We start from the raw sequence: 27,536 nt of genomic DNA, 5'->3' as shown, positions 1-27,536 counted from the left end.
TGAATATGTGCGCTTAAATATATTTAAATATATGGTACTAGAAAAAAACGAAGGAATTTCGTCCCTAAAAAGTGTGTTATAAATTGGTAATTTTCTGCATGAACAGCTCAAAGTTCGATCTTTTTCAGAACGCTGTAACTCTGACGCTCAGGAACCCATATCACAATTCTGCAGCAGAGTAATTTATTAACCCTCGCAATATCAAGGAAGGGGGGGGGGGGGGGGAGAGGTAACTGATGCTTAAGTCATGAAAATATTGTTATCTAGCTACCTCATATTTTAATTTTTTTTCAAAAATATTTATTGTTCTTAATGAATTTTCTAACACATTTTACATACGTTTTAAATTTTTCACTTAAACTTAACCCATAAATTTACGTCGCAATAGAAGACGTCAATGTTCCCAATGATCGTATTCAAAATTTCCAGATTCAGGGCCTTACTTACCCATCAGCATCTCTTTAAAAGCATGTTGAGAGTAAAAGTCAACAACAATGAACGAAATTTGCATATTTTAAATCTTTTTTTTGTGGTGTTCATAAAGTCAGTAGTGGACGTTATTGAAAGTGCGTTGACATTGCTAAGAGTGTGCAAAAAGGTATTTTTGTATTCTGGGCCCTACTCACACACCAGTACCTCTTTAAAAAGTATGTTGTTAATATAATGTAACAACAATTAACGAATTTTATTGTTTTTTTAATTTTTTGTATGGGCATCCCCCTCCCCCCCCCCCACCTTGGTATTGCTAGGGTTATTACAGGCACTCGGAAAATCTATCAAAACTAGTACGAAATTGAAAATGTAGCAGTGGCTATTCCTTTTCTCCGCCTAATCAAAGCAATAGCGAGATCTGAGCCGTGACCCCTTCCCCAAACAAACGATGTGGCCTTATATTTTCACTTCAAAGCCTGAAACATAATTCATTCGAAATATCAAATGATGATTATTACCGTACCCATGAAACGGGAGTACAAAATTCATGATGTCTTTGATAACGGTAGGTTTGTAGTAGCGACGTAATGAGATTCAAAATCTCTAACGTGCTTATGGGCAATCATACGCCGTATGTTGTAAAGCCACTTACTAAGCAGTACACGATAATGAAATTTCTGTTCGCACATCCGAATTCTGGTTTCACAGATATTCCTATTCGTATGCTACTGCCAGCAGTGCTGCACTCGTGAGGGGCAGGCCGAACCAGCCACGTGCAGCCGCAGCCGCGCCGCCAGCTGACAGCCAGCTGTCACGTGCCGCCTCGGTGAACAAACTGCTGAGCGCGCTGCGCCCCACATTACGCGGCACTCCCCGGCGGCACTTACGGGCTGTTGTTTACTCCCACGTCTCTCCGGCCGCAGGAGGGATAATGTTCGCTCGTATTAAGGGGATCTAGGTGGTATTTTCGTCAGCAGTGATCTCGACGAAACGACAGTGTACCTCCAGCGAGGGCTATAAAAGAGATTCGTTACACGCGAAAGATATCAGTATTAAAGGACGAAAGAAGGGGAGACTACGGTTTAACGTCCCGTCGACACTGATGTCATTAAAGATGAAACGCAAACTTATATAAGGGAAGGATGGGTGAGAAAATAGGTCGTCAGCTTTCAAGAAACCATCCTGGTACTGGGCTTAAACTATTTTGGTAAAGAATGGAAAACTAAAATCTGGGCAGCTGGATGCGACTGGAAACACTGTTATTTCGAATGTCTTAATCCGTGCACTACCTCACTCTGCAGTAGTGGTATGGACTTCCGTACATCTCAATAACATTTGACCTAAAAAATGTAATAAAGTCTTTTACTTTTCGAGATCAACTGGTACACTGGAGTTCACTATATTGCCTTTCAGCTTTGACAGATGACAGCTCCGATGGTACCGAGGTTACGTTGGAAGCTGATGGTTTGGCTGTGTGTTGCCGGGCTAAAGAAAGTGTTTCAACATTGAAGGTCAGAAAGAGACTGTGGTTGTGGTGATGGATGTAACGTTGCAAGATCACTAGCTTATGGAATGAGATAGTTTGGTTGGTTCAAATGGTTCAAATGGCTCTGAGCACTATGGGACTTAACATCTGAGGTCATCAGTCCCCTAGAACTTAGAACTACTTAAACATAACTAACCTAAGGATATCACACACATCCATGCTCGAGGCAGGATTCGAACCAGCGACGGTAGATGTCCGCGGTTCCAGACTGAAGCGCCTAGAACCGCTCAGACACACCGGCCGGCGATAGTTTGGTTGTGAGTTGGCGAAGCCAAAAAAATGTGTCACAAGAATAACTTTTTTTTTACATCACACATTCCATTGTTATACACACGTCTCCGCTGAAAATTCTTTTTTCTTACTTCTACACGATATTTTCAAGTTTTTCATATGTTTAAAGGTGTCAATAACAAGAACATCGCCGTGCTCAACCCCCACATTCTCTCAGGCTCCTCGATATATTCATATTGATATAACACACGTGACTGTAAATGTCTTAGTCACACACACACGCACACACACACACACACACACACACACACACACACACACACTTACATACAACTAATTTTCATTTTTGTGTGCGACGATGGGTATCATTCTCCCAGAGATAAAGTAGATCCAACCCTCCATTCAGACAACGGTTTCTTGGAAGTTTCCCGTGGTTGTCAGGCGAATGCTGAAACCGCAACTCATAAATATTGCTCATAGGGATATCTGAGCCCTACTCCGAGCCCACTGTGGTGACGGCTGAAAACAACGGCGTCTCCTAAATGGGCCGGATGTCTTACAGCCCACTCTACTCCTTGAAGTAGAGAATGAAAGGAAAAGTACAATTACTCTTATTCGCCATTATGTTTACGTAGAGCTAACGAATGACTACCTTGTTGATAGCATTAGTGGACAAAGCGGACCGTTTGTATCATGTTGTTCACAATTTTCGAATCAGTCATGCACTACATTATTTCCTCCAACGAAATAAATATCAGGCTCATGGTGACAGTCGTTTCGGATCTCTAGACTCAATAATGGCATCATCGGTCAAAAATGGTTCAGATGGCTCTGGGCACTATGGGACGTAACTTCTGAGGTCATCAGTCCCCTAGAACTTAGAACTACTTAAACCTAACTAACCTAAGGACATCACACACATCCATGCCCGAGGCAGGATTCGGACCTGCGACCGTAGCGGTCGCGCGGTTCCAGACTGTAGCGCCGAGAACCGCTCGGGCACCCCGGCCGGTGTATCATAGTTCACTAGTCATATAAGTAAAGAGGCTAGTCTAGTTAAAATAACTGAGGAGCGCCGGAACAAAAACTGATAAATCCGCATTTGCTGTTAATACAGAAAGTAACAAATAGTGATCTCTAAATGGCTCCACAAGCTATAAAAAGAAAAAACACACCATAAAACACTTATGTCGCGTTGTGCTGAAAATTATTTTCTGGCGGCATGTATTATTACTCCCGTATCTCCCCCCTACAGCTCAAACACGCAAATACAGCAAAAGTGGATATACCGGTTTTTGTTCCGGCGCTCCTCAACTTACATGCAATCAATGTATTAGCACTGTTTTTAAAGGTTTCCATTCGCTCTTCCAAGCAAGTCACACATTCTTCTCGCATGTACAATGCACTAAAAGAAATCACCGTCTAATTGTTTACAAACATTTAAGAGTAAGGCTGTGGACAGATGTTTACGCCAATCAGAGTACAACGCGTGACTGGTTTATTTGAAAAATTGTTGTGTCTAAAAGGGTGGCGGGCAGGAATTACCATCTCACGTCTGCATATTTAATAACAATAATTAAAAAACTTTGAAATCTTCGGCATGTAGCCATGTTTACAGATTAATTTGTGATGTGAATGTAAAATGACTCGTTCCATGTCATTAAGATGTGTCGTGCAGTGATCCGTGCAGCATGCAGCTAACTAACCAATTAATTTACAGCTCCAACCAGTCATTCGGGTACATATTAAAAATCTCCTCCTAATCAAATAATGGTCAGAGTCCTGCTACAACATAAAAATTCAGATCACGTTTTACATTCGTCCCCATTACTTAAAACTAGCATGTAACTTGTGAGGACATTCCTTTTGTTCACATGTAAATTAAAAGAAGTTAAAGTGATTTAAAGTCATGTTGACTGTTAGTGGATCGTGACTCTTTCAAAAATATAAAAAGGTCTCACAAAAGCCTTTTCATAAGTTAAAAAGAGGCGTGCTTTGAATTTTACTCGGTGTATACAGTAATGCACGGGCCCTTCCAGGTGGAGGAGTAAGTTGAATGTTGGAGGCGTGAGAGGATTACTTAAACCCATCTAAAAGAGGAAAAGTTCAGGTTGTTAACTTCATCGATGAGCCGGAGTGGCCGAGCGGTTCTAGGCGCTTCAGTCTGGGACCGCACGACCGCTACGGTTGTAGGTTCGAATCCAGCCTCGGGCATGGACATGTGTGATATCCTTACGTTAGTTAGGTTTAAGTAGTTCTAAGTTCTAGGGGACTGATGACCTCAGATGTTAAGTCTCATAGTGCTCAGAGCCATTTGAGCCATTTTGATGACTTTTTTTCAGTTCCAGCCTAGCTTCGTCTCATCAACTAAGCATATCCCTATTATCTAAGCTAAGTCAAGATTTTCACGTCCTGACTTGATGATATCGTAATTTCGCGGTCCTCGCACATCGCATAACAGCTGAATTTAAGTGTGCCTGCTAGAAGCAGACCCTCTGGAATATGTAATCCAGCTAGCTTACGTCACTTATTGTCACCTAAAAAAACGTTCCACGACCTGAGAAGTCCTTATCACAGTCACACAGCAATATATATGCCGCCTACTGCTTCAAGCGAGTAAGACCTCTAAAATCCTCCTGTTGTATAAACGAAACTCCAAATGACACTCCTCCCTATCAGACCATCATTCCGATTCTTTCTTCACCAGCGTCGTCCACCATCTGCCGAGCGAAGTTTCGCTTTGAGTGAGGCACTGGGCTCGTACTACGGCATGACGGGGTTAAAACGACAGACGGAAAATCCTAATTTAAGTTTTGGTTGGTTTCCCTGTTATCATTTGAAGCGAATCTCTGAATAGTTCCTACAACAAAGCCAGTGTCCATTTTCTTCATCCTCAATTGGCAAACTTTCGTAGTCCCCTTTAAGTTTACCAGTGATCACAAATACACAAGTACGAACGGTTTTGTGGAATTTAATGTAGCTTCTGTGATAAACTTTCTTCCAGCAAACAGTTCCACATTTTTTCCTCGCAAGGGGCGAACAGAAGCAGACACTTTCAGAGTTTGCTTTAAAAGGGAAACATTTTCTGAGGGAGCTGCTTAAAACTGAAAGTTATGCTTACTATATGACTACTTCGTTATCTTACTGTCAACTCTTCTCAATTCCGCCTCTACCGTTCATCCATAGAGACGTGCCACATATCTGTCCACTCTCTAGTGCTGTATCTTCTTTGTACAGCCCGTGTAACAAGTAACTAATACATGTTTACTTATTCTATTGTTCGAATAACTTCACATCCCGTTGTAAACTACTCTGTGTAATATGGACGCAACCCACACAATAACAACAGGATCAGCAACGCTCAGTTTCTGCCAACACGGTTTATAGTTTACCGTCAGTTGTTCTAATGCAACAACATCAAACTCTAATCTTTCTCCTTTTCAATCTTCCAATACTGGCATGACTTTCATCGTCAGATGCTTGAGTGACATCTATCTTGTCAGTAGATACTGGCAACATCGTGTTGGTGAATACAGGCTCAAAAAATGAGTACTGACATTACGAAAGAATAGTTGCCAACGCTACCGCTTGCTGAAGTTACTAGACCTACGAGACACTTGACACATATGGCGAGTGCGTCGGCCTTTAGGTTGTTTTCCAGTTCGCGCTGTTTCACGGCCAGCGGCGCTTCTGAGAATGCTTCGGGTGCATGTGTTACTCTTCCGTAGCTACTGGCCCAGCCCTCTGCTGAAGCAGGTGCTATTGTGTTGAACGCAAGCGAAAATACGACGTCGACTGAGGTTTTTCCTGACTTCACAATCGGCACATAGCTACACGCCCGCTTTTGCGACATCAGGTGAACCTGAACAGTCACATTTTGACATGAAACCAATAGTGATATGTCAACATCATCACGGAGAATGTCGAAATTGTTAAATGTCTTACTTATCTGAACATTTAAAATGGTTAAGTCAGGTCTCAGTCAAATGGTTCAAATGGCTCTGAGCACTATGGGACTTAACAGCTGTGGTCATCAGTCCCCTAGAACTTAGAACTACTTAAACCTAACTAACCTAAGGACATCACACACATCCATGCCCGAGGCAGGATTCGAACCTGCGACCGTAGCAGTCGCGCGGTTCCGGACTGCGCGCCTAGAACCGTGAGACCACCGCGGCCGGCTGGTCTCAGTCAAACGTTTCCTTAATCATCACAGTATTTGTTACTTTTTTCTATTAGTTTCTGTCTATCAGTCATAAATAAGAAATTAAGATATGATTTGACGGGTGGAAGGTTTATAAACGTTTTTCGGATCAAGCAATAGATGTACAGTGGGTTACGCCAATACTTGGGCGTGCGGAATGGCAGCGCGGCTGAAGGTGTCATGCACAGATTACGTGGCTCCTCCCACCCGAGGTTCGAGTCCTCCCTCTGGCATGTGTGTGTGTGTGTGTGTGTGTGTGTGTGAGAGAGAGAGTGTGTTGGTCTTAGCACAAGTTAGTTTACGTTAGTTTAAGTAGTGTTTAAGTCTAGTGACCGATAGCCGCAGCAGTTTGGTCCCTTAAGAATTCACACACACACACACACACACACATACACACACACACACACACACACACACACACACACACACACACACGTTTTTGTCAATCTTTGTATCTGACGCTTTAACACAATGAGTCAGTACCACAATTATGTTTTCTGTTAGGAGTCAAAGGCGACAAAGTCCGCAGCTCGTGGTCTTGCGGTAGAGTTCTCGCTTCCTGCTCACAGGTTCCCGGGTTTCTATTCCCGGCGCGGTCACGGATTTTTCCTTGCTTCTAGATGACTGACTGTGTTGTCGTCTTCGTCATCATCATTCACCCCATTACTGTCGGAGGAAGGCAATGGCAAATCACCTCCGCCAGGACCTTGCCTAGTGAGCGGTGCGGGTCTCCCGCATTGTCCCCTACAATCCTCGGAGTATGGGACCTCATCATCATCAAAGGAGAGAAATGAGAACTGAAATAGGGCGTTTGAAAAGACCGTAGGTTCGGTCATTACGTCGCAGACACTTTATAGAATTATGCTGTGCCTTGGTGCAATGTTCACTATGAAACTGTGAAAGAAGAACGTCAAAGAGCTACTAAGCTTAGATATCGTTCTGATAGTCTTCGAACTGTTGGAAAGTGCCGAAACCCCAAAGCGCAGTATACGAAACAGTCGAAAGATGCCGTTGTGAAATGCTATAGAGCACTTGCGTTTGAGGTCAGGTACTGACGTCAGTGAGAGAACGATCTCTTGACAGCGAAGTTTTCGTGGTTGTGCTGCAATAGGTAAGTTACTAACCACGTCGCCTAGAATAGTGCAAATAAGTCTGATATTGGTACATGAAACAAAGGAAGCGAGTTTTGAGGTGACACTCAAATGGACGTGTTTGGATGTGAAAAATTCTTTCGAATGGTAAATATCTGTGTTCGGCCAAAAAAACATTCGGTAGAGGTAGTGTTATGACCAGGACGTTTTATTCTGGTACTGCTTAGATCAATAGTATTAGTCTATAGTGAAAAAGCAGATCTTTATCAAAAATTTAGATAGTAGCATGCTTTGTATACAGTTTCAAAACTTCAGAATCGGAGGTTTTCTCAGTTAGCTTTATAATAAAAAGTGGATTTCGTAGACTGGGCTTTTCAAAGCTCCCCTCTAAACCTGTCGAACGTCTCTTGTTATGATAAAGCTTTCTAGCATGCCATACCAATTCGTACAACCTTTGTAGTGTTACTTTCCATCAGATGTCAGGATATATCGGGAAAATGATCTATACACGGTGTTGCAGACATCTTTAAAACTTAAACCCGTAATAGTACTGAAAGGTGGTGTGTTATTTGCGTTTCTAGCGTTGTCATAACGGTGAACAATGAGTGTCCGAAGCCTTTTTACCACATCGTAGATAACTTATGTTTTTGTTTTATTGTTGATACCAAATCTTAATTGCTCAAATCGCGATACTCAACATGTAAATCTTAGATTTTCAAGTGGATTTAGCGTCAGTGGTGCAAATGGCTCTGAGCACTATGGGACTTAACATCTATGGTCATCAGTCCCCTAGAACGTAGAACTACTTAAACCTAACTAACCTAAGGACATGACACAACACCCAGTCATCACGAGGCAGAGAAAATCCCTGACCCCGCCGGGAATCGAACCCGGGCGCGGAAAGCGAGAACGCTACCGCACGACCACGAGCTGCGGACTTTAGCGTCAGTGCTGGATTCCTAGTCCCATATTATTTGGACACAAATCATGGTGGATCATCTATTGCGAACATAAAGTGTAGTGCATCATGAGTGTTCAAGTCACCGTTACGCATAACATAGTTAAAACTGATATTAAATGAAACAGTGTATGTAGGAAAAAGATATTTGTCATATATAGAGCTGGCTACAGAATAAACACTTGGAAAGCAGATACAGAAAAATTTTAAACGATGTATTTTAATAGACCATTAAATGGAATTTAATACAGCTAATTAGACGTTTCGAAAACGTTTCTTCCGACGGCGAACGAAGTCACTACTGAAGTCATGTATGCATCCTTGAAGGGAGCAATAGGAGAAGTGCAATAAGAAGATAAGCTTGAATGACGACTGTTGCAATAAAATTAACAATTTCCGCTCTGAAGCTATACTTCCACTATCGACGTGTGTGGCGGGTGTCGAGGGAGAGTAAACCTGCTGGAACTGCGCCGCTGTCTGAGTCCCTGAAACGTACGTCACACGTTGCTGACGGCGCACTGGAAGCAGACTGTCAGCAAACACACTCAGCCACAACCCACGGCGTCACCTATTACAAAAGCCTCAGCACCGTACTGCCCAGAGAGCGATCCGAGGGCATTTATTCGTGGCTCCAGATCTCCTTATCGAAAACAGTTAGGCGGTATTATATGCATAGACCGTTCTCGGTGCACTTCCCGCGTTAATTCTGTATGAAAATGCGAGCTTTCGACAACAGTCACATTGTCTTCCTCAGGAACGCAACTGCCGATGAAGTAACTGAATCATGCAGATGTCATGTGGCCCACACTTCAAGCAACTGGGACTCAAGTATCAAGAAGGCTATGTGTATCTGAATATCAGTAACTGTGCAGCGCCTGGAAGCTAGAAAGTCACGCCCTTTTTTCCATTCCACAAAAGAGAATCATAGCCATCGCTTTAGTTGTCTTATTTTGACACCATTGATTTTTGAGGGGAAATTATAATCCCAGCATTCAATTTACAAGTGTGGAAAACACCTCTGCAACCTCACATGGAGTGACTGAATAATGCTACGTACTGTATTATACAAATAGAGGCTGTGAGTGACGTTTCATCCTTGGCGCCAATGTAATCTCTGAAAGTAGTGGACATCGGTACTTCTGTAATATCTGTATGACTTCTTAAACAACCAGTGACTTTTCTTATGACGACAACAGTGGGTATTGCCGAAAGCTCGAATTTCATAGACAGTTCGCGTGACAAGTGCACCGACAACGTATTATGCAATAAATTCGTCACGAAAGACTGCTTGGTTACATGCAATATCGTATATTCAAACAGGCAAAGGAAATTTTATCATGAATCCAGTGTTGTATTTCAGTTGCTTACAATAATGTGAAATACAAAGTAGTACGATTACTAAATATGAGACAAGTCTTCCGGTCAGCAACAGTAACACAGACGTTATTAAAATAAAATATCGCATCATCACCTCCAAATTGGTGAGGACAACTGGCGCGTTAACAACATATGAGCGCCTTCCAATATGGAAATAAAGAAAAATAAAAACACAAAACAAAAAAACGTCTCGATAAGTAATCTGCTTGCAATGCTCCGTAGAAAACGCCAAAGGATATGTATATGGAGAACGCCAGTTGTCATCCACCCTGCTGCCAACGGCTTACTCAAGTTCGTTAGCGACATAGAAGCCATCTCTACATGGTGTTTCAGACCTTTTGGGTCAAATTGAAACAGGCTATAGTGGGTCAATAACAAATTGTATTGAGGAAGGGAACCAATGGGCATATTTATTGAGTTGTGGACATGCTCAGCGCACATCGCATAACAACGCAACTCATAGTAATTGTTGGAAGTGACGACCGCCAGTCTCAATGCATGCGTGACAACGGCGCATGATGTTCTGCCGCACTCTCTCAAAAATCACTGGTGTCTGCCTTATCAGCAGACTGGCAGCTTGGACCCTCGCAAGCAGCTCTACATCCGCTTCTACAGGCTTTTACACACCAACGTCTTGGCGAAACCCCGAGGAAAAAGTCTCAGGGTGTGTGATCGGGCGATTACGCTGGCCATGGGATACGCCTTCCCCTTCCAATCCAACGATGACGATTTCTCATTTGTTCTGTGCATTCCATTCTGGCCGAACGTTCTTGTTTAATACAGTTACAAAGTACTCACTGTAAAGCTTATTACACTGAGAAGCATCGTACGTAAACATAACATGCGGTTGATAAATTAACTATATGACTAACTTTGAAACATATATAATATGTGACGATAACTGGTAACATGCCGTCATTTGAGTTCTGTGTTTCCTGTGTGTTCCACAAAAAATTTCCCAAAATTTATTTCATTTATCACGACAGAAAACTGCGACTTACCGGAGCGTAACAAACATATAACACTCTACGTTGTATTAGTATATTGTTATGATCTGCCAGTTATGTTTTAAGTGAATGGGATATAAATTACAAAGTCCGACTTCAGCAGACGACAGTTCCGGCCAGACACAAACTTACCATCAGAGCTCTGAACAGTTTTAATTGGTTTACACAATTCTGATACCTTCTGATAAGGATGTGGATAAAACACATATGGATTCGAATAAACGACTTGCAGACACAAGTCTAATTTGTCTTATCCGCGAAGGGCTCTACTGATATTCTTTTCTGTAGAGTCAACTTTTAATAAGGTAAACTTCGACCTTCAATTTTATTGCTCTTCTCCGTCCTGGTAACGTGTTCTGTGCTTATCTTTGACAGTCCATTACAAGGAGAAAATTTCATGTGTTTTCTTATACCCTGTATTTGTTTACAGCTGTTAACAAAGTGATTTTGAAACATTAAGTGAAACTAAATTAAGGAAGTCTAAGACGAAAACAAGTTGTCTCTCATGCTCCCTCGTGCTCCTAGCTATCTCGTTCAACGTTCCGTAACGCTAGCCGTCTCTACAGCTACAAAAATTGCCCTTATCTCTTCTCTCGTACACCGGGTTTCTCACGACCGCCGTGCGTCAGTGGCAGAGCCTTGTGTGAGCTACTTCGTCATTTCAGGAGGTAGTTTCACCTGGTTTTCGTGCAGGAGTTGGTAGTGTGTTGCGACGTCTCGAATACTGGTTACGTAACAATCGAAAGGAAAATTAGTTACAGCCTAGAAATGAACCACGAAGTATTCTCTTTACGTTTCATCTGTGGCTGGACGAGAAAGCATTTCAACTCTGCATTGTGAAAAATGACATGTGCCTTGCACTTTCGCAGTAATTTGAGTAAGGAGAAACTGTTCTACAACTTCAGAGTGTGAACGCACAGCATACGTAGTGGGCAAGTATTTAAGGAACGCAGAACACTGAAAGTTGATACCTGGACATATTTTTACTGAGGAGATTATGTGATACTGTCACTTGTTTGGTCCGATCACGAACGCTTTCGTTGTTGTTAAGTGCGCTCCGAAGCTAATAGTCACAAATACAAAGTCTGCTGATATCAGCATGCAGAATCGTCGCAGTGTGTATACTGCCGTCAATGATGATAACGTTTATTATGGCGCTTGTGTCTTTTCTGGTATGGTAGACTTCTGGGCCTAATTCAGTTATCCATCCCAGATCTATTATGCCGATTTACGTATCTTATAAAAACCGGGATGGTTCCTTCACCAAATAAATGGGCGTTTCCTTCGTCATCCCCAACCAAGCCGAGGGGAAGCCAAGCACGATCGATCAGTGTACCCTTCCAGATTTCTGTGTCAACGAGACGTTATATGCGAACATACCTCACTTCTTTCACATTTTTTGCTACGGAGTGACTGAAATCGATTTGTTGCTTTTGCAGATATTCAGAGATAAGTTTTTATAATAAAATGTTATTTGTGTAGCGTTCGTAAATTGGATTATAAAAAAAAATGGTGCAAATGGCTCTGAGCACTATGGGACTCAACTGCTGTGGTCATAAGTCCCCTAGAACTTAGAACTACTTAAACCTAACTAACCTAAGGACATCACACACATCCATGCCCGAGGCAGGATTCGAACCTGCGACCGTAGCGGTCGTGCGGTTCCAGACTGTAGTGCCTTTAACCGCTCGGCCACTCCGGCCGGCAATTGGATTATACAATTTTGAAATTCCGTTATTACTAAACAGTACCCTGCCTAATGTATTGCTTTTACAGACTACAATATTTCCTATTTATTCTGTAATCTATCAAGGATACTGTATGTACTCCCCGGAAAGAAAAAAAATTCTTACTTGTTGCTCCAAAGACCACGTATGGACGAAATGGGTAAACTACATTCCCGCGTACAGGTCATACAGGTGTAACGTAGTGATTTCCATTAAGTGTTAAAACAGAAACTATTTTTACACATGTACAACACACACATGGCTCAATCAGTGACTTACATACACGATTTCTCGTTCTGCGTAATGAGAGGACTACGTCATGTCAATTGTGCGCAAGGGGAAGGCCTCAGACACGTCCTACCGATTCGCTTCATATTTGGTAGGTCGCTTGTGTACAACCTAAAACGAAGGACTCTAAGATATTTTGGGTCAACACCCCTGCAATTTTGAGAAAATCGCCCCTAAAGGTTATAATGAGCAATCGACTCAAAATTGGCGGGATCGATAGATAATTGTAAATAGAGCATTTTTCATCATCAGGTATGGGGTCCGCAAACGCAAACTTTTCCAGAAATCGAGGAAAGAAAGTTTTACAACTGCCGCTTCTGTATCCACATGGTAAACGTTTTTCGCCGACAGTGCCGATAGCACAGCGTCCAAGGTAACCGGCTGGGAATCGGAAAACCCGGGTTGGAATCTCGAAGAAACCTAGCGGATGTTATTCTTTTCGTTTGTATTTTTCCATATCTCAATTGATAGGGATAGGAGGCTTAATAAGGTAAGTCAATCAATAAGTAATGATAATAATAAGGTAGGCAAACTAATTTCGCAAACGCCATGAGTTAGTAAAGTATTAAACTTTTAAGCCTTGTCACATGAAAACAACTCCGAGTAAGAGTGCTGCGAATTCCTCACGAGGGATCACAGATAGCCAACTGCGCGACGCTTGTTTACAGCGAGGCACGGGACGGAATGCACGCGGGGAGAGTTATGTTGTCCCGGTTGCCTCTTTGTCATATCATAGTTCTGCACCTGGAAGAGTGAAGGTGTCCAGCATGAGCCTAATAGAAGTCAATCGGAAAGAATTGTTTTCCGTCATTAGGCTGCCGCGAACCTCGCAGATACATGAAGTGATTTTTCCATCGTCAATGCGCCGAATGAAATACGTTTTGTGAATGAATACAGTGGTCTTGCGTAAATAACATATGACGAGTACTGTATGTAGTTTGTAGTCATTAGCTCGTCTGTTTATGCCTTAGTAACTAGTAATTGTTTGATGTCATATCTTTCAGGTGCATAATATGAATAATGGTGGATGTACACCCTTCGACTAGCGCTGTAATATATAGTTGGGAGCCTGTCACAGACGATGGCAAGCGGGAAGTTACCGACGCTGTGTTTTGGTTTGTAAAAGTGTTGCAAGACAGATGCATTATCAACGCCTACCGGAAGCAGGCAGTTTTGTTTCTCAGCGTTTCAAAAATTTATTTGCCTACCTTAATATTATCATTCTTTATTGATTTACTTACCTTATTAACCCTCCAATCCCTATCAACTGAGATATGGAAAAATACAAACGAAAAGAAGAACATCCGCTAGGTTTCTTCGAGATTCAAACCCGGGTTCTCCGAATCCCAGACAGTTACCTTGGCCGTGGCGCTATTTTTTTTATTGTTCTCGTTTTGTTCGATTCATTTGTTCGGTGCGGATGTCCCATGACACCCGTTCAAGTTCAGTGTTGAGCCGTTAACGCAGTTTTTTATTACAGAGGACCGCTAACCCTCTGACCGAACACGCTGAGCTACCGCGCCAACGACTATCGGCGCTGTCGGCGAAAAGCGTTTACCATGTAGGTACAGAAGCGGCAGTTGTAAAAGTTTCTTACCTCGATGTCTGGAAAAGTACGCGTTTTCGGACCCCATACCTGATGATGAAAAATGCTCTATTTACAATTATCTATCGATCCCGCCAATTTTGAGTCGATTGCTCGTCATAACCTTTAGGGGCGATTTTCTCAAAAACGCGGGGGTATTGACCCAAAATATCTTCGTTTTAGGTTGTACACAAGCGATCTGCCAAATATGAGCCGAATCGGTTGGCCGTGTCTGAGGCCTTCCCCTTGTGAGTGTGAGAAACGTTTCGTTTAAATGCCCGTGTGGTAGTTCTTATTTTTCTGACCGAGGGTTCAGTGATCGAGCACGATTCAATGGCCCACTATATTCATACAGGGAAGACCTGAAGATTTTTTTGAAGATAAACTGCAACAAGAAATCGACGTAAAGATCTGTACTTCTGGTACTGAGGGATAATAACTACACTGTTTAAACAAGGTTCATTGCTGTATTATTTTGCCACAATGTCATTTTGGACAAAATTGTCTGTAAGTGTTTCACTGTCTGCTGCATAATGGAAGATTAGTTTGCCGAAGATAAGAATCCGCTACCGAAACCCTTGAAGCTGTTGAGTTTAACGGTAGACGAGCCGGACGTTAGTCTTACGTCACAAGACTGCCTCGACCGAAATACTGCATATCGCACGAAGCAGCGAAAGGTGACCGTGTTTTCGGAGTCAAGTAGTTGTACTGTCTACTTATTTGCACTCCGATTACGTGTTACAGTAACTGACATAGTTCTTGGAACTAGTGTCTTAGCTTACGAGCTCCTGTGTCTATTGAAAGTATTACTGCGCATTAGGGGGTTCTGACATTAACTCGTTTCCCATTTGAAAGAATATTACTGACTGTAACTTTCGAGAATACTAGTTGCAACTACAATTAAGTAAAGAATGTTTAAAATACGAAATTGGAACTGTCGACAATGAAGTCTTCGAGTTGTTCAAATGAAAGTATATGGTTCCAGAGACCTCATTTCTCAGATATCTAATCCTGAGTTTCAGGCAGGATCCCCCTTTTCGCTCGATGCTGAGGTGTTATTCCAATACAGTTGGGGAGCCTTTGCAAATCTGTTCGAGTGGGCTGAGGAATAAACAGGGATTTTGAATGAGAAGGGAGTCGTGCTAGGGTGGTCCGTGCAGTTATTCGAAGCCACTGTACCAAGATAGCGTATGGTTAGCCCATTGTTTGCGTATGTACATTTTAGAACTGGCTTTACTTGGAAGATATAGTGTTTTCCTTGAGGTATATTCACACTAATAGACAGCGCGAAAGAACCCCGTTAAATTTTCGAATGACCTTGAATGTATATCGGAATCCATACAAAAATTCCTTGCAGATTATTTCCACTGTCATCGTACTTACGCGAAAATTTCTGTAAATATCTTGGAACGTTAAAATTTGTGCAGGCATGCAGCTGAAAGCTGAAGTGGCTCGAAACAAACTTTCAGACACTGTCTAGCGGGAATGATCTGTAATTTAACCTCAACAGTAAATCGTCTATGAACAGAACATGCATCTGATTGCGCGTTTATAATTCGAGCAGTTATTCACCAAATAAATTTTCTACATATAATAAAAGTCAGAGATGGTCGAGCTAGGAAATCATCAGTTCCCGTTGCAAAAAGAAACAAACGTGATCAGGACGAGGTTTTTCGTGTATTATGTATATATCTCAACGTCAATGCTGCATTATTTAAAATATAACTTATCACTCATTGTGAGAGCACGAGGCTCTAGAAACTGCGCCTAAATGAAGTAACAAAAATACAACTCAAAATTGGACTGGATGACATAAGGGTTAAAACAAAAGATCCAGGGTAAGTATTCTGGTAAATAACTAGACTCTGCCTAGCGGCATGTAGGAAAAGGACAACAGTGGCATAGAGTGAGCAACTACTGGGCGAATTTCATAGCCATTCTAACCAAGGAAGTTGTAGGTTGTAACACCTGAGATTACCTATTCCGAAGAAGAAACAAAAACAATAATTGACTTTAGTCTTTCAGTAAATAAAAATACTATAGACTGAAATATTTTATGTGACTATACGTAGTGCATCTAACGTGGAGGAGCGATCTTAAATTCTCTTCTGGTCTCACTGATTTAGATATTCTATTATTTCCATAAGCCTTGTTGTATGGACTATGAAATGATTCCGTGAGTAAGCCAATGTTCGATTTCTTGTCATGACTTGGTCCAGCTGACCTGGTGCTTTGTCGCCTACGCCTTTCCATTAACCGTTTCTTGAAGTTGTTCTCATTACCACACATGATTTAGGTTACAAATGATAAACAGCTAGAATCGCTAAACAGAATTTTGCACCCCTTTTTTACTATTATTCATTTCTTCTATCCAGTACATGACACTTTAACTGCAGACATGCACTGTACTTATGTTCTGAAGTTCTGGTATGCTATCACCTAGCACTCGACGGACAGAGTGCAAATACCAGAGAGCTGGGCTGAATGAGAACGGCTATTAAGTTTCCTTCAGGCTTCATGTAAGCGCTTCCGGGTGAAACAGGCTTACAAATCGTTGAGTCACACAACGAACGTCTGGGCTAAGTTTGAGTGCCAGATTGTTTGAACTCTTCTTTGGTGTCTGAATTAACGCGAAGTACATATTTGGAACGGACCCTGCTCAAGACAGCCCCTCGCCACTCTTCAGAGGAGGATTACATGCTTACACATGTGACCTACACGTCGCCCTCGTGGCTGTCAGGTGTCTTAAAGGCAGCTGAAGTCCTGGAATGCGGTCATTTAAAATTTTATGGATCGAATGTCATACATTTCCTTGTCAACAGATGGTGAACTGTGTGAGGGGAAAAAAGCGTCCGAAATATATCGCCTTGTTATTTCTATGACTTCGATGTTTAACAGAGATGTTGAGCTGTCGACAGGCAGACACAAAAGGACAACTTGTTAGCTTTCGGAGTTATCCTTTGACAAGCTAGAGTAAAATACACAAACATTCACATACACGCTCACACACACGCAGACAGACGCCTATGCCCTAACATTGTGTGTGTTTGTGTATTTTACTCTAGGTCGTCAAATGATAACTCTGAAAGCTAGCAACGTTTCCTTCTTGTGTGTGGGTCTATCGACATTTCAACGCTTGTGTTTTTCAGTGAGTGGTCTCCTTTAACCCTAAAGTGTTTACACTCAACAAGAACTTTCCGACAACACGTTTAGGTACCACAAAGAACAGGTACCTGCTGTTTCTCATCTCTACCACCTTTGTAAAAGGTAGTTTCTTAATGCTATTTATCGTCCATCTAATTTTGTTAAAATAGTTATTTTCGCCTGCAGTAGAACACAAGATTGCGAAACAGGGGCTAGAAGACAGAGGAGATTAGTGTTTAACGTCCGTCGACAACCAGGTCATTAGAGACGGAGCACAAGCTCGGATTGGGGAAGGATATCGGCCGTGCCCTTTCAAAGGAACCATCGCGGCTTTTGCCTGAAACGATTTAGGGAAACCACGAAAAACCTAAAGCAGGACGGTCGGAGATGGGTTTGAACCGTCGTCCTCCCGAATGCGAGTCCAGTGTGCTAACCACTGCACCACCTCGCTCGGTCTCAGACGTGCATACGGCATTATTAGTCAGGAGTCTCCTTCTGTGATTCGGTCACTTGCTGCAAGTCTTTTTGTTTGATGTCACTTCGGCGACTTACGCGTCGATGATAATGAAATAATGATGAGAGCAACCCACACACCCAGCCTCGAGCGGAGAAAATCCCCAGATCTGCCGGGAATCGATCTCGGAGCTTCGTGACCCAGAGTCAACAACGCTACCACATGACCACGAAATGCTCTCAACAGGAAATCGTTTATATGATCGGGCAAGTTCCCTTAGCTTGATTAGTTAACGAGGAGATTTCGGGTTACTGGAGAAAACTTAACAAGCCAAGCTCGATACAAAATCATTGCTGTCATCATCGGAACTTGTGTTTTCGAATTTTCATAATATATTATCTATCATTGCTAAAGTCGCTTCACATTGCATCTATACAGGTCACTACCATGAAGATCAGTACACATCGGCATGTGCAAACATAAACATAACTACATTTAACATGTAGACGTGTAATGATCTCCATGGTAGTGAGATGCACAGATGCAGTCTGAAGCGAATTGTAACACTGACGGGTAATATGTTGTAAACATAGCGCTGTCGAAACCAATCATCAGATGAAATGCTTTTTTAGCGATCTTGGCTTGTGGAGATTTCTCCATTTACCATGCATTGCAGATCGCCCTAGATCTGGCCATGTCAGAAATATGCGAGATTTCGGGTGTTCGGCCAAGCCGTTGACTGCATTTTTCTGGACGATTCTTCGGTAACCGACCCAGTCGCCTTCTTCATACGCTGCGAACTGGGTTACTGTACGCATTCGCTGCCTGCACTCCGAACAGACAGTGAAGTATTGTTGATACTGGTGCGACACCAACAATATTTCACAGTTTGGTTTGAGTTCGTGCAAGGACATTTCCAAGCACCTGAACAAGTCGGGTCGAGCTTCGAAGTACCGTGCATAAAAGTGATATCGACTTGTCTTCTGAACACCAGAAGCACAATAAGGTCCTTTAATTAATAAAATACCCTTCAGTGATTGTTAGCAATTTAAGCAGATTGTTTATATGCATTTGCATCTACATCTGCATGACTATTCTGCAATTCACACGTAAGTGCCTTGTAGAAGGTTCTTCGAACCACCTTCACACTATTTCTCTACCTATCCACTCCACAATAGCCCGTGGGATAAATGAGCACTTAAATCTTTCCGTGCGAGCTCTGATTTCTCTTATTTTATTATGATGATCATTTCTCCTTATGTAGATTGGCAACGATAAAATATTTTCACATTTATAAAATAAAGTTGGTGATTGAAATTTATTGAAAAGACCTCGCCGCAACGAAAAACAACTGTATTTTAATCATTAGCATCCCAACTTGTTTATCATATCTGTGACACTATTTCGCCTATTACGCACTAATACAAAACGAGTTACCCTTCTTTGAACTTCTTCGACTTCCTCTATCAATCCTGCCTGGTAAGGATCCCATACAGCACAGCTACATTCTAGCAGCGAACGAACAAGCGTAGTGTAGGCAGACTCTTTAGTAGAACTGTTGCGTCTAAGTGTTCTCTCAATGAAACGTAGTTTTTCCTTTGCCTTTGCCTCCCGTTATCTATGTGAGAGTTCCAACTGACATTAGTTATTAAGAAAACTATTTAATCCAACAGCAGTATATTGTAAAGATACGAATAACACACACTAAGCACCAGTAGTAACAATGACATGTCGACGTGAATAGTCAGGAACAATGTTACTTGGGGTGCCTGATCAGAATTTCACGAAACCATCCCAGTACAACTCTAGAACTGTTGATCAAATGAATGGGTGCCAAATCGTATCTGTAAACGAGGCTCGGCGTGTCCTTACCTTGGCGGGGGTAGCTGCGGTGTGACAGCCGTCCTCTTGCGGGGAAGTTGCAAGAGACAGTGCAGGCGCCGGCGGTGAGCCGGGTCGCCAGTAGGTGCAGTCACGGCCCCCACCACCTCCACTCCCCACCAGGGCCGCTACAGCTGACCGAAGGAAGCCGCCCTTACAGTTGCATCCTCGCACGGGGAGGAGAAGCGCCGGCTTTATACAGGGTGTTTCCGTAAGAGCGTGCAAAAGTTTAACACGGCGTAGAAGCTGCTCCAGTGAACTATTTGAGGTAGAGGGCCTTAAGAACATCATCATCATCAGTTATCTACTATATTAGCAGGTTCTTTGCCTCTCTATTTTCTGCGATCCATTGCTTCCTTCTTAAGGCTGTTGTATGTTGTACCGTCCATCAAGTCATCCAGTATCTGGAATCTCTACCTTCCTTGCTTCCTTTTCCCTTCTGCATAACCTTCTAAAACTGTTTTTATCAGTCCGTCATTCTTTCTTAATATATGCCCAATCCAGTTTCTTTTTCCTCTCTTTATTACATCTAGTAACTGTCTTTTCTCTCCCACTCTTCTCAGTACCTCTTCATTTTTTACTCTGTCCATCCAACTTATTCTTTCCATCTTCCGCCACGTCCAGATCTCAAAAGCCTCCAGCCTTTCTCTGTCTTTTTTCCTCATAGTCCATGTTTCAGCGTCATATAGAAGAACACTCCATACAAAACATTTTATGAGTCTCTTCCTGAGAATTCTTTCTTAAGAAGATAATAGGAATAAAATCATTTGTACTGCCTCTTACAAAATGTTCTTAAACTGACCTCAATGCAAGCATGACCTCGGCGAACAAGATTCAGACGCACAATGAAAAAATCCCTGGTGTGTTTCAAATTACACTACTGGCCATTAAAATTGCTACCCCAAGAAGAAATGCAGATGATAAACGGGTATTCACTGGACAAATATCTTATACTAGAACCGATATGGGATTACATTTTTACGCTATTTGGGTGCATAAATCCTGAGAAATCAGTACCCAGAACAACCATCTCTGGCCGAAATAACGGCATTGATACGACTGGGCATTGAGTCAAACAGAACTTGGATGGCGTGTACAGGTACAGCTGCCCATGCAGCTTCAACACGATCCCACAGTTCATCAAGAATAATGACTGGCGTATTGTGACGAACCAGTTGCTCGGCCACCATTGACCAGACGTTTTCAATTGGTGAGAGATCTGGAGAACGTGCTGGCCAGGGCAGCAGTCGAACACTTTCTGTCTCCAGAAAGGCCCGTACAGGACCTCCAACATGCGGTCGTGCATTATCCTGCTGAAATGTAGGGTTTCGCAGGGATCGAATGAAGAGTAGAGCAGCCGGCCCGTGTGGCCGTGCGGTTCTAGGTTCTTTAGTCTGGAACCGCGTCACCGCTACGGTCGCAGTTTCGAATCCTGTTAGGTTAGTTAGGTTTGGTAGTTCTAAGTTCTAGGGGACTGATGACCACAGATGTTAAGTCCCATAGTGCTCAGAGCCATTTGAACCATTTTTTTTTCTTTAATGGTAGAGCCACGGGTCGTAACACATCTGAAATGAACGTCCACTGTTCAAAGTGCCGTCAATGCGAACAAGAGGTGACCGAGACGTATAACCAATGGCACCCCATACCATTACGCCCTGTGATACGCCAGTATGGCAGTGTCGAAACCAGGTTAATTTGTTAAAATAGTGACCGAGAGCTGATTTTCTTTCAGTTGTAGCACAGTAAGTGTAAAGTTTTACGCATGTTAGCTGTAAATAAGCTGGGAAACAAGAATGCTAGACAAAGCGGCAGACAGATTTACTTCCATATTTCCTTAAGCTGGCTTCTCCGATCCCAAGTTCCCTACCTCACACTTTTCAGTGCAGCAGCCTCTATGTCCTGTTATACACGCTCTTAGGAAACACCCTGCACAAGCAAATCCCACAAAAGCTAATCGGCCCTAAGGGACAACACGCTAACACCGTCTAACACGGTTATACACTTAAAAATGGCATCAATTACGCGGGGAAGAAGGTTTATAGGTTTCTTCGGATATGTCATATTCACCAGAATCCACTTTCTGAATAACAGGTCCTGTAGAGATGCCAACTGGGGAGATGTTTATTGCTGCGTTTTATCCACTGTTACTAATAGCCCCACACTATTTACAAGTCGCTACGCGGTGCCTGAGTCTTTGCCAGACCGAGAATGTGTGCTTGTAACCCTACAAACACAACTGTTGTTTTCTGCAACGATAGAAGTATGCACAGCATACTTATGAAGAAGATGTGGAAGAAAGGAAACACTTGAAACTTCCTGACAGATTAAAACTGTGTGCCAGACCGAGACTCGAAATCGGAGTCGTTGCCTTTCGTGGACAGGTGCTACCCAAGCACAACGGACGACCCCTCCTCACAGCTTTACTTCCGCCAGTGTCTCGTCTCCTACCTTCCAAACTTCACAGACGTTCTCCTGCGAAACTTTTAGGACTAGCAGTCCTGCAACAAAGGATATTGTAGAGATCTTCTAGGAGTGCTAGTCCAGCTAGTTTCGCTGGAGAACTTCTGTGAAGTTTAGAACGTAGGAGACGAGGCACTGGTGGAAGTAAAGATGTGACGACGGATCGTGAGTCACCCGTGGATAGTTCAGCTGATAGAGCACTTGCCCATGAAACGCCAAGGTCTCGAATTCGAGTCTTGGCCAGGCACACAGTTTTAATCTACCAGGCAGTTTCATATTAGCGCATACTTTGTAGCAGAGTGAAACTACATTCAAGGAAACATTTGACCACCGGGAATGTAAATATAAACATCCTGACTCTTGTTCGTGGGCCCAATACTTGGTACGAAAAGCAGCGCTAAAACATCACAGAACCACCTCTTTCCTGATCTACACCCTCACTGGGCTGTCGGCGCTTTCGACGACTTGCGTCATTTCATAAGGGGCACAACTGCGACACGGCTTAACTCACTACATTACACCAGTCAGCTAATGTGCAGTTACTGTGGCATCTGGCCCCTGAAGACTTGCAACTTTGTATGCGACTGTGAGCGACGCCTCTGCTAGGTACCCGATGCCACATGTCCCTTACTTGCCATTTTCTACACGACAGCTCGTTTCTAGCATTCCGTCGTAACTGCACGTCAACCCGTCTCACTGCGCTGATTTCACACAAATGAATGGCCCGTACACACTGTTGTGACCAGACGAAACTACTTTCATCCGGGCATAACCGTGGATTCTTTGATTGATCTGGAAGAAGGCTCATCAAACTTGAACACATGAAATATTAGTTCACTATATTACTTTAAAGAATAAAAGATTTGCTTAACTTTGGCACACCTCTTTGCCACATGAGCACTGGATAATTTAAAACTATCATGGACTAGCAAAGTCTCACATAATGCACTAATTAAAAAATTGTTCTCTTGAGGACCAATGTTCAACATTTTCTGAAGTACAATTTCATCAGAAGCTTTAACTACTCGCTGGCCCTACACTATGATGTTGACTCCTTCAGATGAGGTCACGAACTTGTGGCAGAGCTCTTCTATGCTCGACTCTATATTGATCTCAATGCGAGGGCGCTGCCGTGCTGAGAGGGAGGCATGGTCTTCTGGAGCGCCTCACATTGGTTGTTGCGGATCGCTAATGTCTGTGGTATCGGTTCGCGTTGCCGACTTGTGCAAAATGGTTCAAATGGCTCTGAACACTATGGGACTTAAATTTGAGGTCATCAGTCCCCTAGATTTAGAACTACTTAAACCTGACTAACCTAAGGACATCACACACATCCATGCCCGAGGCAGGATTCGAACTTGCGACCGTAGCAGCAGCGCGGGTCCGGACTGAAGCGCCTAGAACCGCTCGGTCATAACGGCCGGCTGCCGACTTGTATGGCACCTCGATCTCTGGGCACTTACCACTTCACTGCCATGACTTACATCAGTGTTACATGGTCTCATGACCACCTAGTACCAGCTATGAACCATCTAGAGCGCTCCAAAGCGACTAGTCTGCTGTTTTAAAGGGGTGAATGTCCGCCCCCGGTAGCTGAGTGGTCAGCGTGACAGACTGTCAATCCAAAGGGCCCGGGTTCGATTCCCGGCTGGGTCGGAGATTTTCTCTCTGCTCAGGGACTGGGTGTTGTGTTGTTCTCATCATCATCATTTCATGCCCATCGACGCGCAGGTCGCCGAAGTGGCGTCAAATCGAAAGACCTGCACCAGGCGAACGGTCTACCCGACGGGAGGCCCTAGCCACACGACATTTCATTTCATTTCAAGGAGTGAATAATATACAGGATGTTTCACAATTCATGTTACACACTTCCACATGTTGTAGAGAGGAATTAGTAGGTCATGTTCTGAAACGTCATCCAACAACGCTACAGAGCGTCCAAGTTACAGGCGCCGGTGCTTGTAATTGTATTTATATACAGGGTGATTCCGTGATGTTATTACAAACTTTCTAGGATGATGGAGAAGGATAAATGTATCAGTTTGAGGTAAAGGTTTCTGTACCGGAAAGGAACGAGTCTAAAGTTGTAAGCAAAAATAATCGTTCTGATACCTCCGACAGCGGAATACATGTACCGGTACTGTTGTTGCTAATACTGTAGGGTAGACAACATTTAAAGGTGGTAGTATGGGCCAAAACAAGAAAATCTGTCGAGTAAACATGGGCCCCAAAATGCATACCTGAGGATCTATGAGCTCTTTTTCATCTTCACTACTGTGAAACACATCTCCTCTATTAAACTAGAGGTCGCAACTCTCAAGGTATGCACTTTAGGCCCCATGTTTACTAGACATTTTTACTTGTTTTGATCCGTACTACTGCCTCTGAAAGTCTCCCACCCTACAGTCATAGCAACAAAGGTACTTGTATTCCACTGTTAGAGGTATCAAAACGGTTTTCGCTTACAACTTTAGACACGTTTGTTTCCGGTATAGAGACCTTTACCTCAAACTGATACATTTATCCTTCTCCATCATCCTAGAAAGTTCGTAACATCACCACGGAATAACTCTGTATATATATACATTTACAGGCGCCGGCGCCTATAGATTTGACACTCTGTAGCGTCATTGGATAATGTTTCCAGACATGGATTCCTATGTAAAACCTGATCTGCTAGGTCCGCTCTACAACCTCTATAAGTGCGTAACATGAATTTTTAAACACCATGTATTATTCAGTGAGCTTACCTACCCGTAATGAAGAACTAAAAATAAACGTCCCAAAGCAATAATATCTCATGAATTTGGAGAACTGGTTAGATATCATCACTGATCTTCCACTACACAAAAAATAAAAATATCGATAACTATAGAGGCATATCACTAGTGCAAATTCCATACAAGATCTTCTTCAAAGAGTTTCAGAAACGAATGCTTAAGAACATCTTGGTGAGTTTCAAGAAGGTTTCAGTCAATGGCGCTCTTGTGTGGAACTTGTTTCCAATATGAGAAACATCAAGAGATGAAACATTGTCGGAGCGTGCTGCAGCTTCTTCATACTTGTTCATTTTAAGAAAACCTGAAATTGTTTCCTGATATTGTCAGCAGTAGAGCGGTCTAAACGTAATCTTCTTACTAGAGGGACACAAAGGCTGATGTATGTAGACTATCTAAAGACGGGACTTTAAACTGACGAAACTAGTTGTGTATGTATGTGTCTATTGCGATCTGGGAAAGTAAAATTTCTCTAGTAAGAAGATTACACTTTTCAAACCATGACTAATTAATGAAATTGCAAAAGGAATGAAGGATATGAAAGGTTTATCGTGATAGTGTAATCCTGCCAGACGTGCCGAAGGATCTGGAAGTTCAGTTGAGCAGCATCAGTAGTTTCTTAAAAAGAGATTAGGAGATGAACATAAACGAAAGCAAAATAAGGGTAATGAAATGTACTCGAATTAAACCAGATGATACGTAGGGAATTATATTATGAAGTGAGACACTTTTAAGTAGAAGACGAGACTCGTTAACCATATGCACACAAAATAACTGAAGATGCCAAAAGCAAAGAGGATTTAAAATACAGACCGGTAGGACTTGTACTGAAAAAGGACATATGTTAACATCTAATATAAATTTAAATGTTAGGATATATTTGTCTAGAATGTAGCCTTATGCGGAAGTGACACAATGAACAGCACGATCAAGAGGAGAACATAAGCTTTCAAAAGTTAATGCCGCAGAAGAATACTGAAGAACAGATGGGCAGATCGGAAAACTAATGGAGAGGTATTGAACTGAACCGGGAAAACATAAAAGTATAGCACAACTCGATTAATTAAGGGATAGGTTGATCGGACACACTGGAGCCTCAAGGAATAGTTAATTTCATAATAGTCCGGAAAATGTTCTGGTACCGCAGACTGAAATCGGTAGTCGGTAATAAAAGAAGTGATTCAGACGGTTTTTGTTTCTTCCTATTATAAGAAATCTGCGCAGCTAAGATAAATGAGATCCGAATCCTCGAATCCCTTACCCGCAAGGGCATCCACAAAGCTCTGATTCACATGCGAACCGGCGGCTATTTAAATCGTCAATTTGTCAATCGTCTCAACCTATTCACTACACGAAGGCTATTGCGATATCATTGCCCTTGACCTAAATTTATGTCTACTGAAGTCGGAGCTCGTGATTTACATTCCACTGACTAAAATCGTAGAGGCCAATCACGACATTTTAATACTACACAACCTGTCACATGCTTGATAAGTACCGTACGTTACACCTTTCTGTAGTAATAAAATAAAATGTGTTTGTGAAATATTCTGCGAAACATGTTGGCTCTGTTGGAACATCAAATTAAGTATTGCTACAAATCATCCTCGCGTAATGCTTACTGTACCGTTTAGTCATATAATTCATTTCTCAAATATAAATTAATTCAGTATGCCATTGAACCACGTCAATGAGATACCATTCTCAGCGTTGCACTGAACATTTATAAATACACTGTAGAGCCAAAGAAACTGGTACACCTGCCTCATATCGTGTAGGGCCACCGAGAACACGCAGAAATGCCGCAACACGACGTGGCATGGACTCGACTAATGTCTGAAGTGTATATGAAGATAGTAACTGTTCTCGAAAGAACAGATACCATTGATGACCAACAGCTGCTCTAGATATTTATCTTAGTGTGCGCGAGTAATTAGTGGATGGGCAAATACCTATTAGGAACATTACGTATGTAGATTGTGGTCAGTTGGGAATGTGGGTCTCACGCGAAGCGTGCAAGGGATAAGTACCTGCAGTCGTGCTATTCAGCTGTGTCCTCGGTGGCTCAGATAGATAGAGCGTCTGCCACTGAAGCAGGAGATTCCGGGTTCGGGTCCCAGTCGGCGCATACATTTTCAGCTGTGCCCGTCGAGGTATATCAACAAACCATGTCTGTAGCTAAGGGTTTAAATTTATTATCATTTAATGTCTGAAGGAGCGCTTTAAGGAACTGACACCATCAATCCTGCAGGGCTGTCCATAAATCCGTAACAATACGAGGGAATGGGGATCTCTTCTAGACAGCACGTTGCAAGGCAACCCAGATATGCTGAATCATCTTCATGTCTGGGGAGTTTGGTGGACAGCGGATGTG

General features: G+C 42.6%; 1 protein-coding gene across 3 annotated transcripts in view; it reads right to left on the bottom strand.

Moving 5' to 3' along the window:
- Positions 1 to 27,536, bottom strand: part of LOC126162705 (acyl-CoA Delta-9 desaturase-like) — a 177,158-nt gene that overhangs the window by 87,260 nt on the left and 62,362 nt on the right. The window contains exon 1 of one of the 3 annotated variants that reach the window (XM_049919361.1): positions 19,917 to 19,962. The exons of the other annotated variants lie outside the window; for them this stretch is intronic. The gene's annotated coding sequence lies outside the window, so the exon portion shown is untranslated. Of the gene's footprint in view, positions 1 to 19,916; positions 19,963 to 27,536 lie in introns of those variants that run through there. 3 annotated transcript variants of the gene reach the window in all.

Source organism: Schistocerca cancellata, chromosome 2, assembly GCF_023864275.1.
Source record: "Schistocerca cancellata isolate TAMUIC-IGC-003103 chromosome 2, iqSchCanc2.1, whole genome shotgun sequence".
Lineage (NCBI taxonomy): Eukaryota > Metazoa > Arthropoda > Insecta > Orthoptera > Acrididae > Schistocerca > Schistocerca cancellata.
The sequence above is the reverse complement of the archived record's forward strand: the minus strand, read 5'-3'. Positions and strand labels throughout refer to the sequence as shown.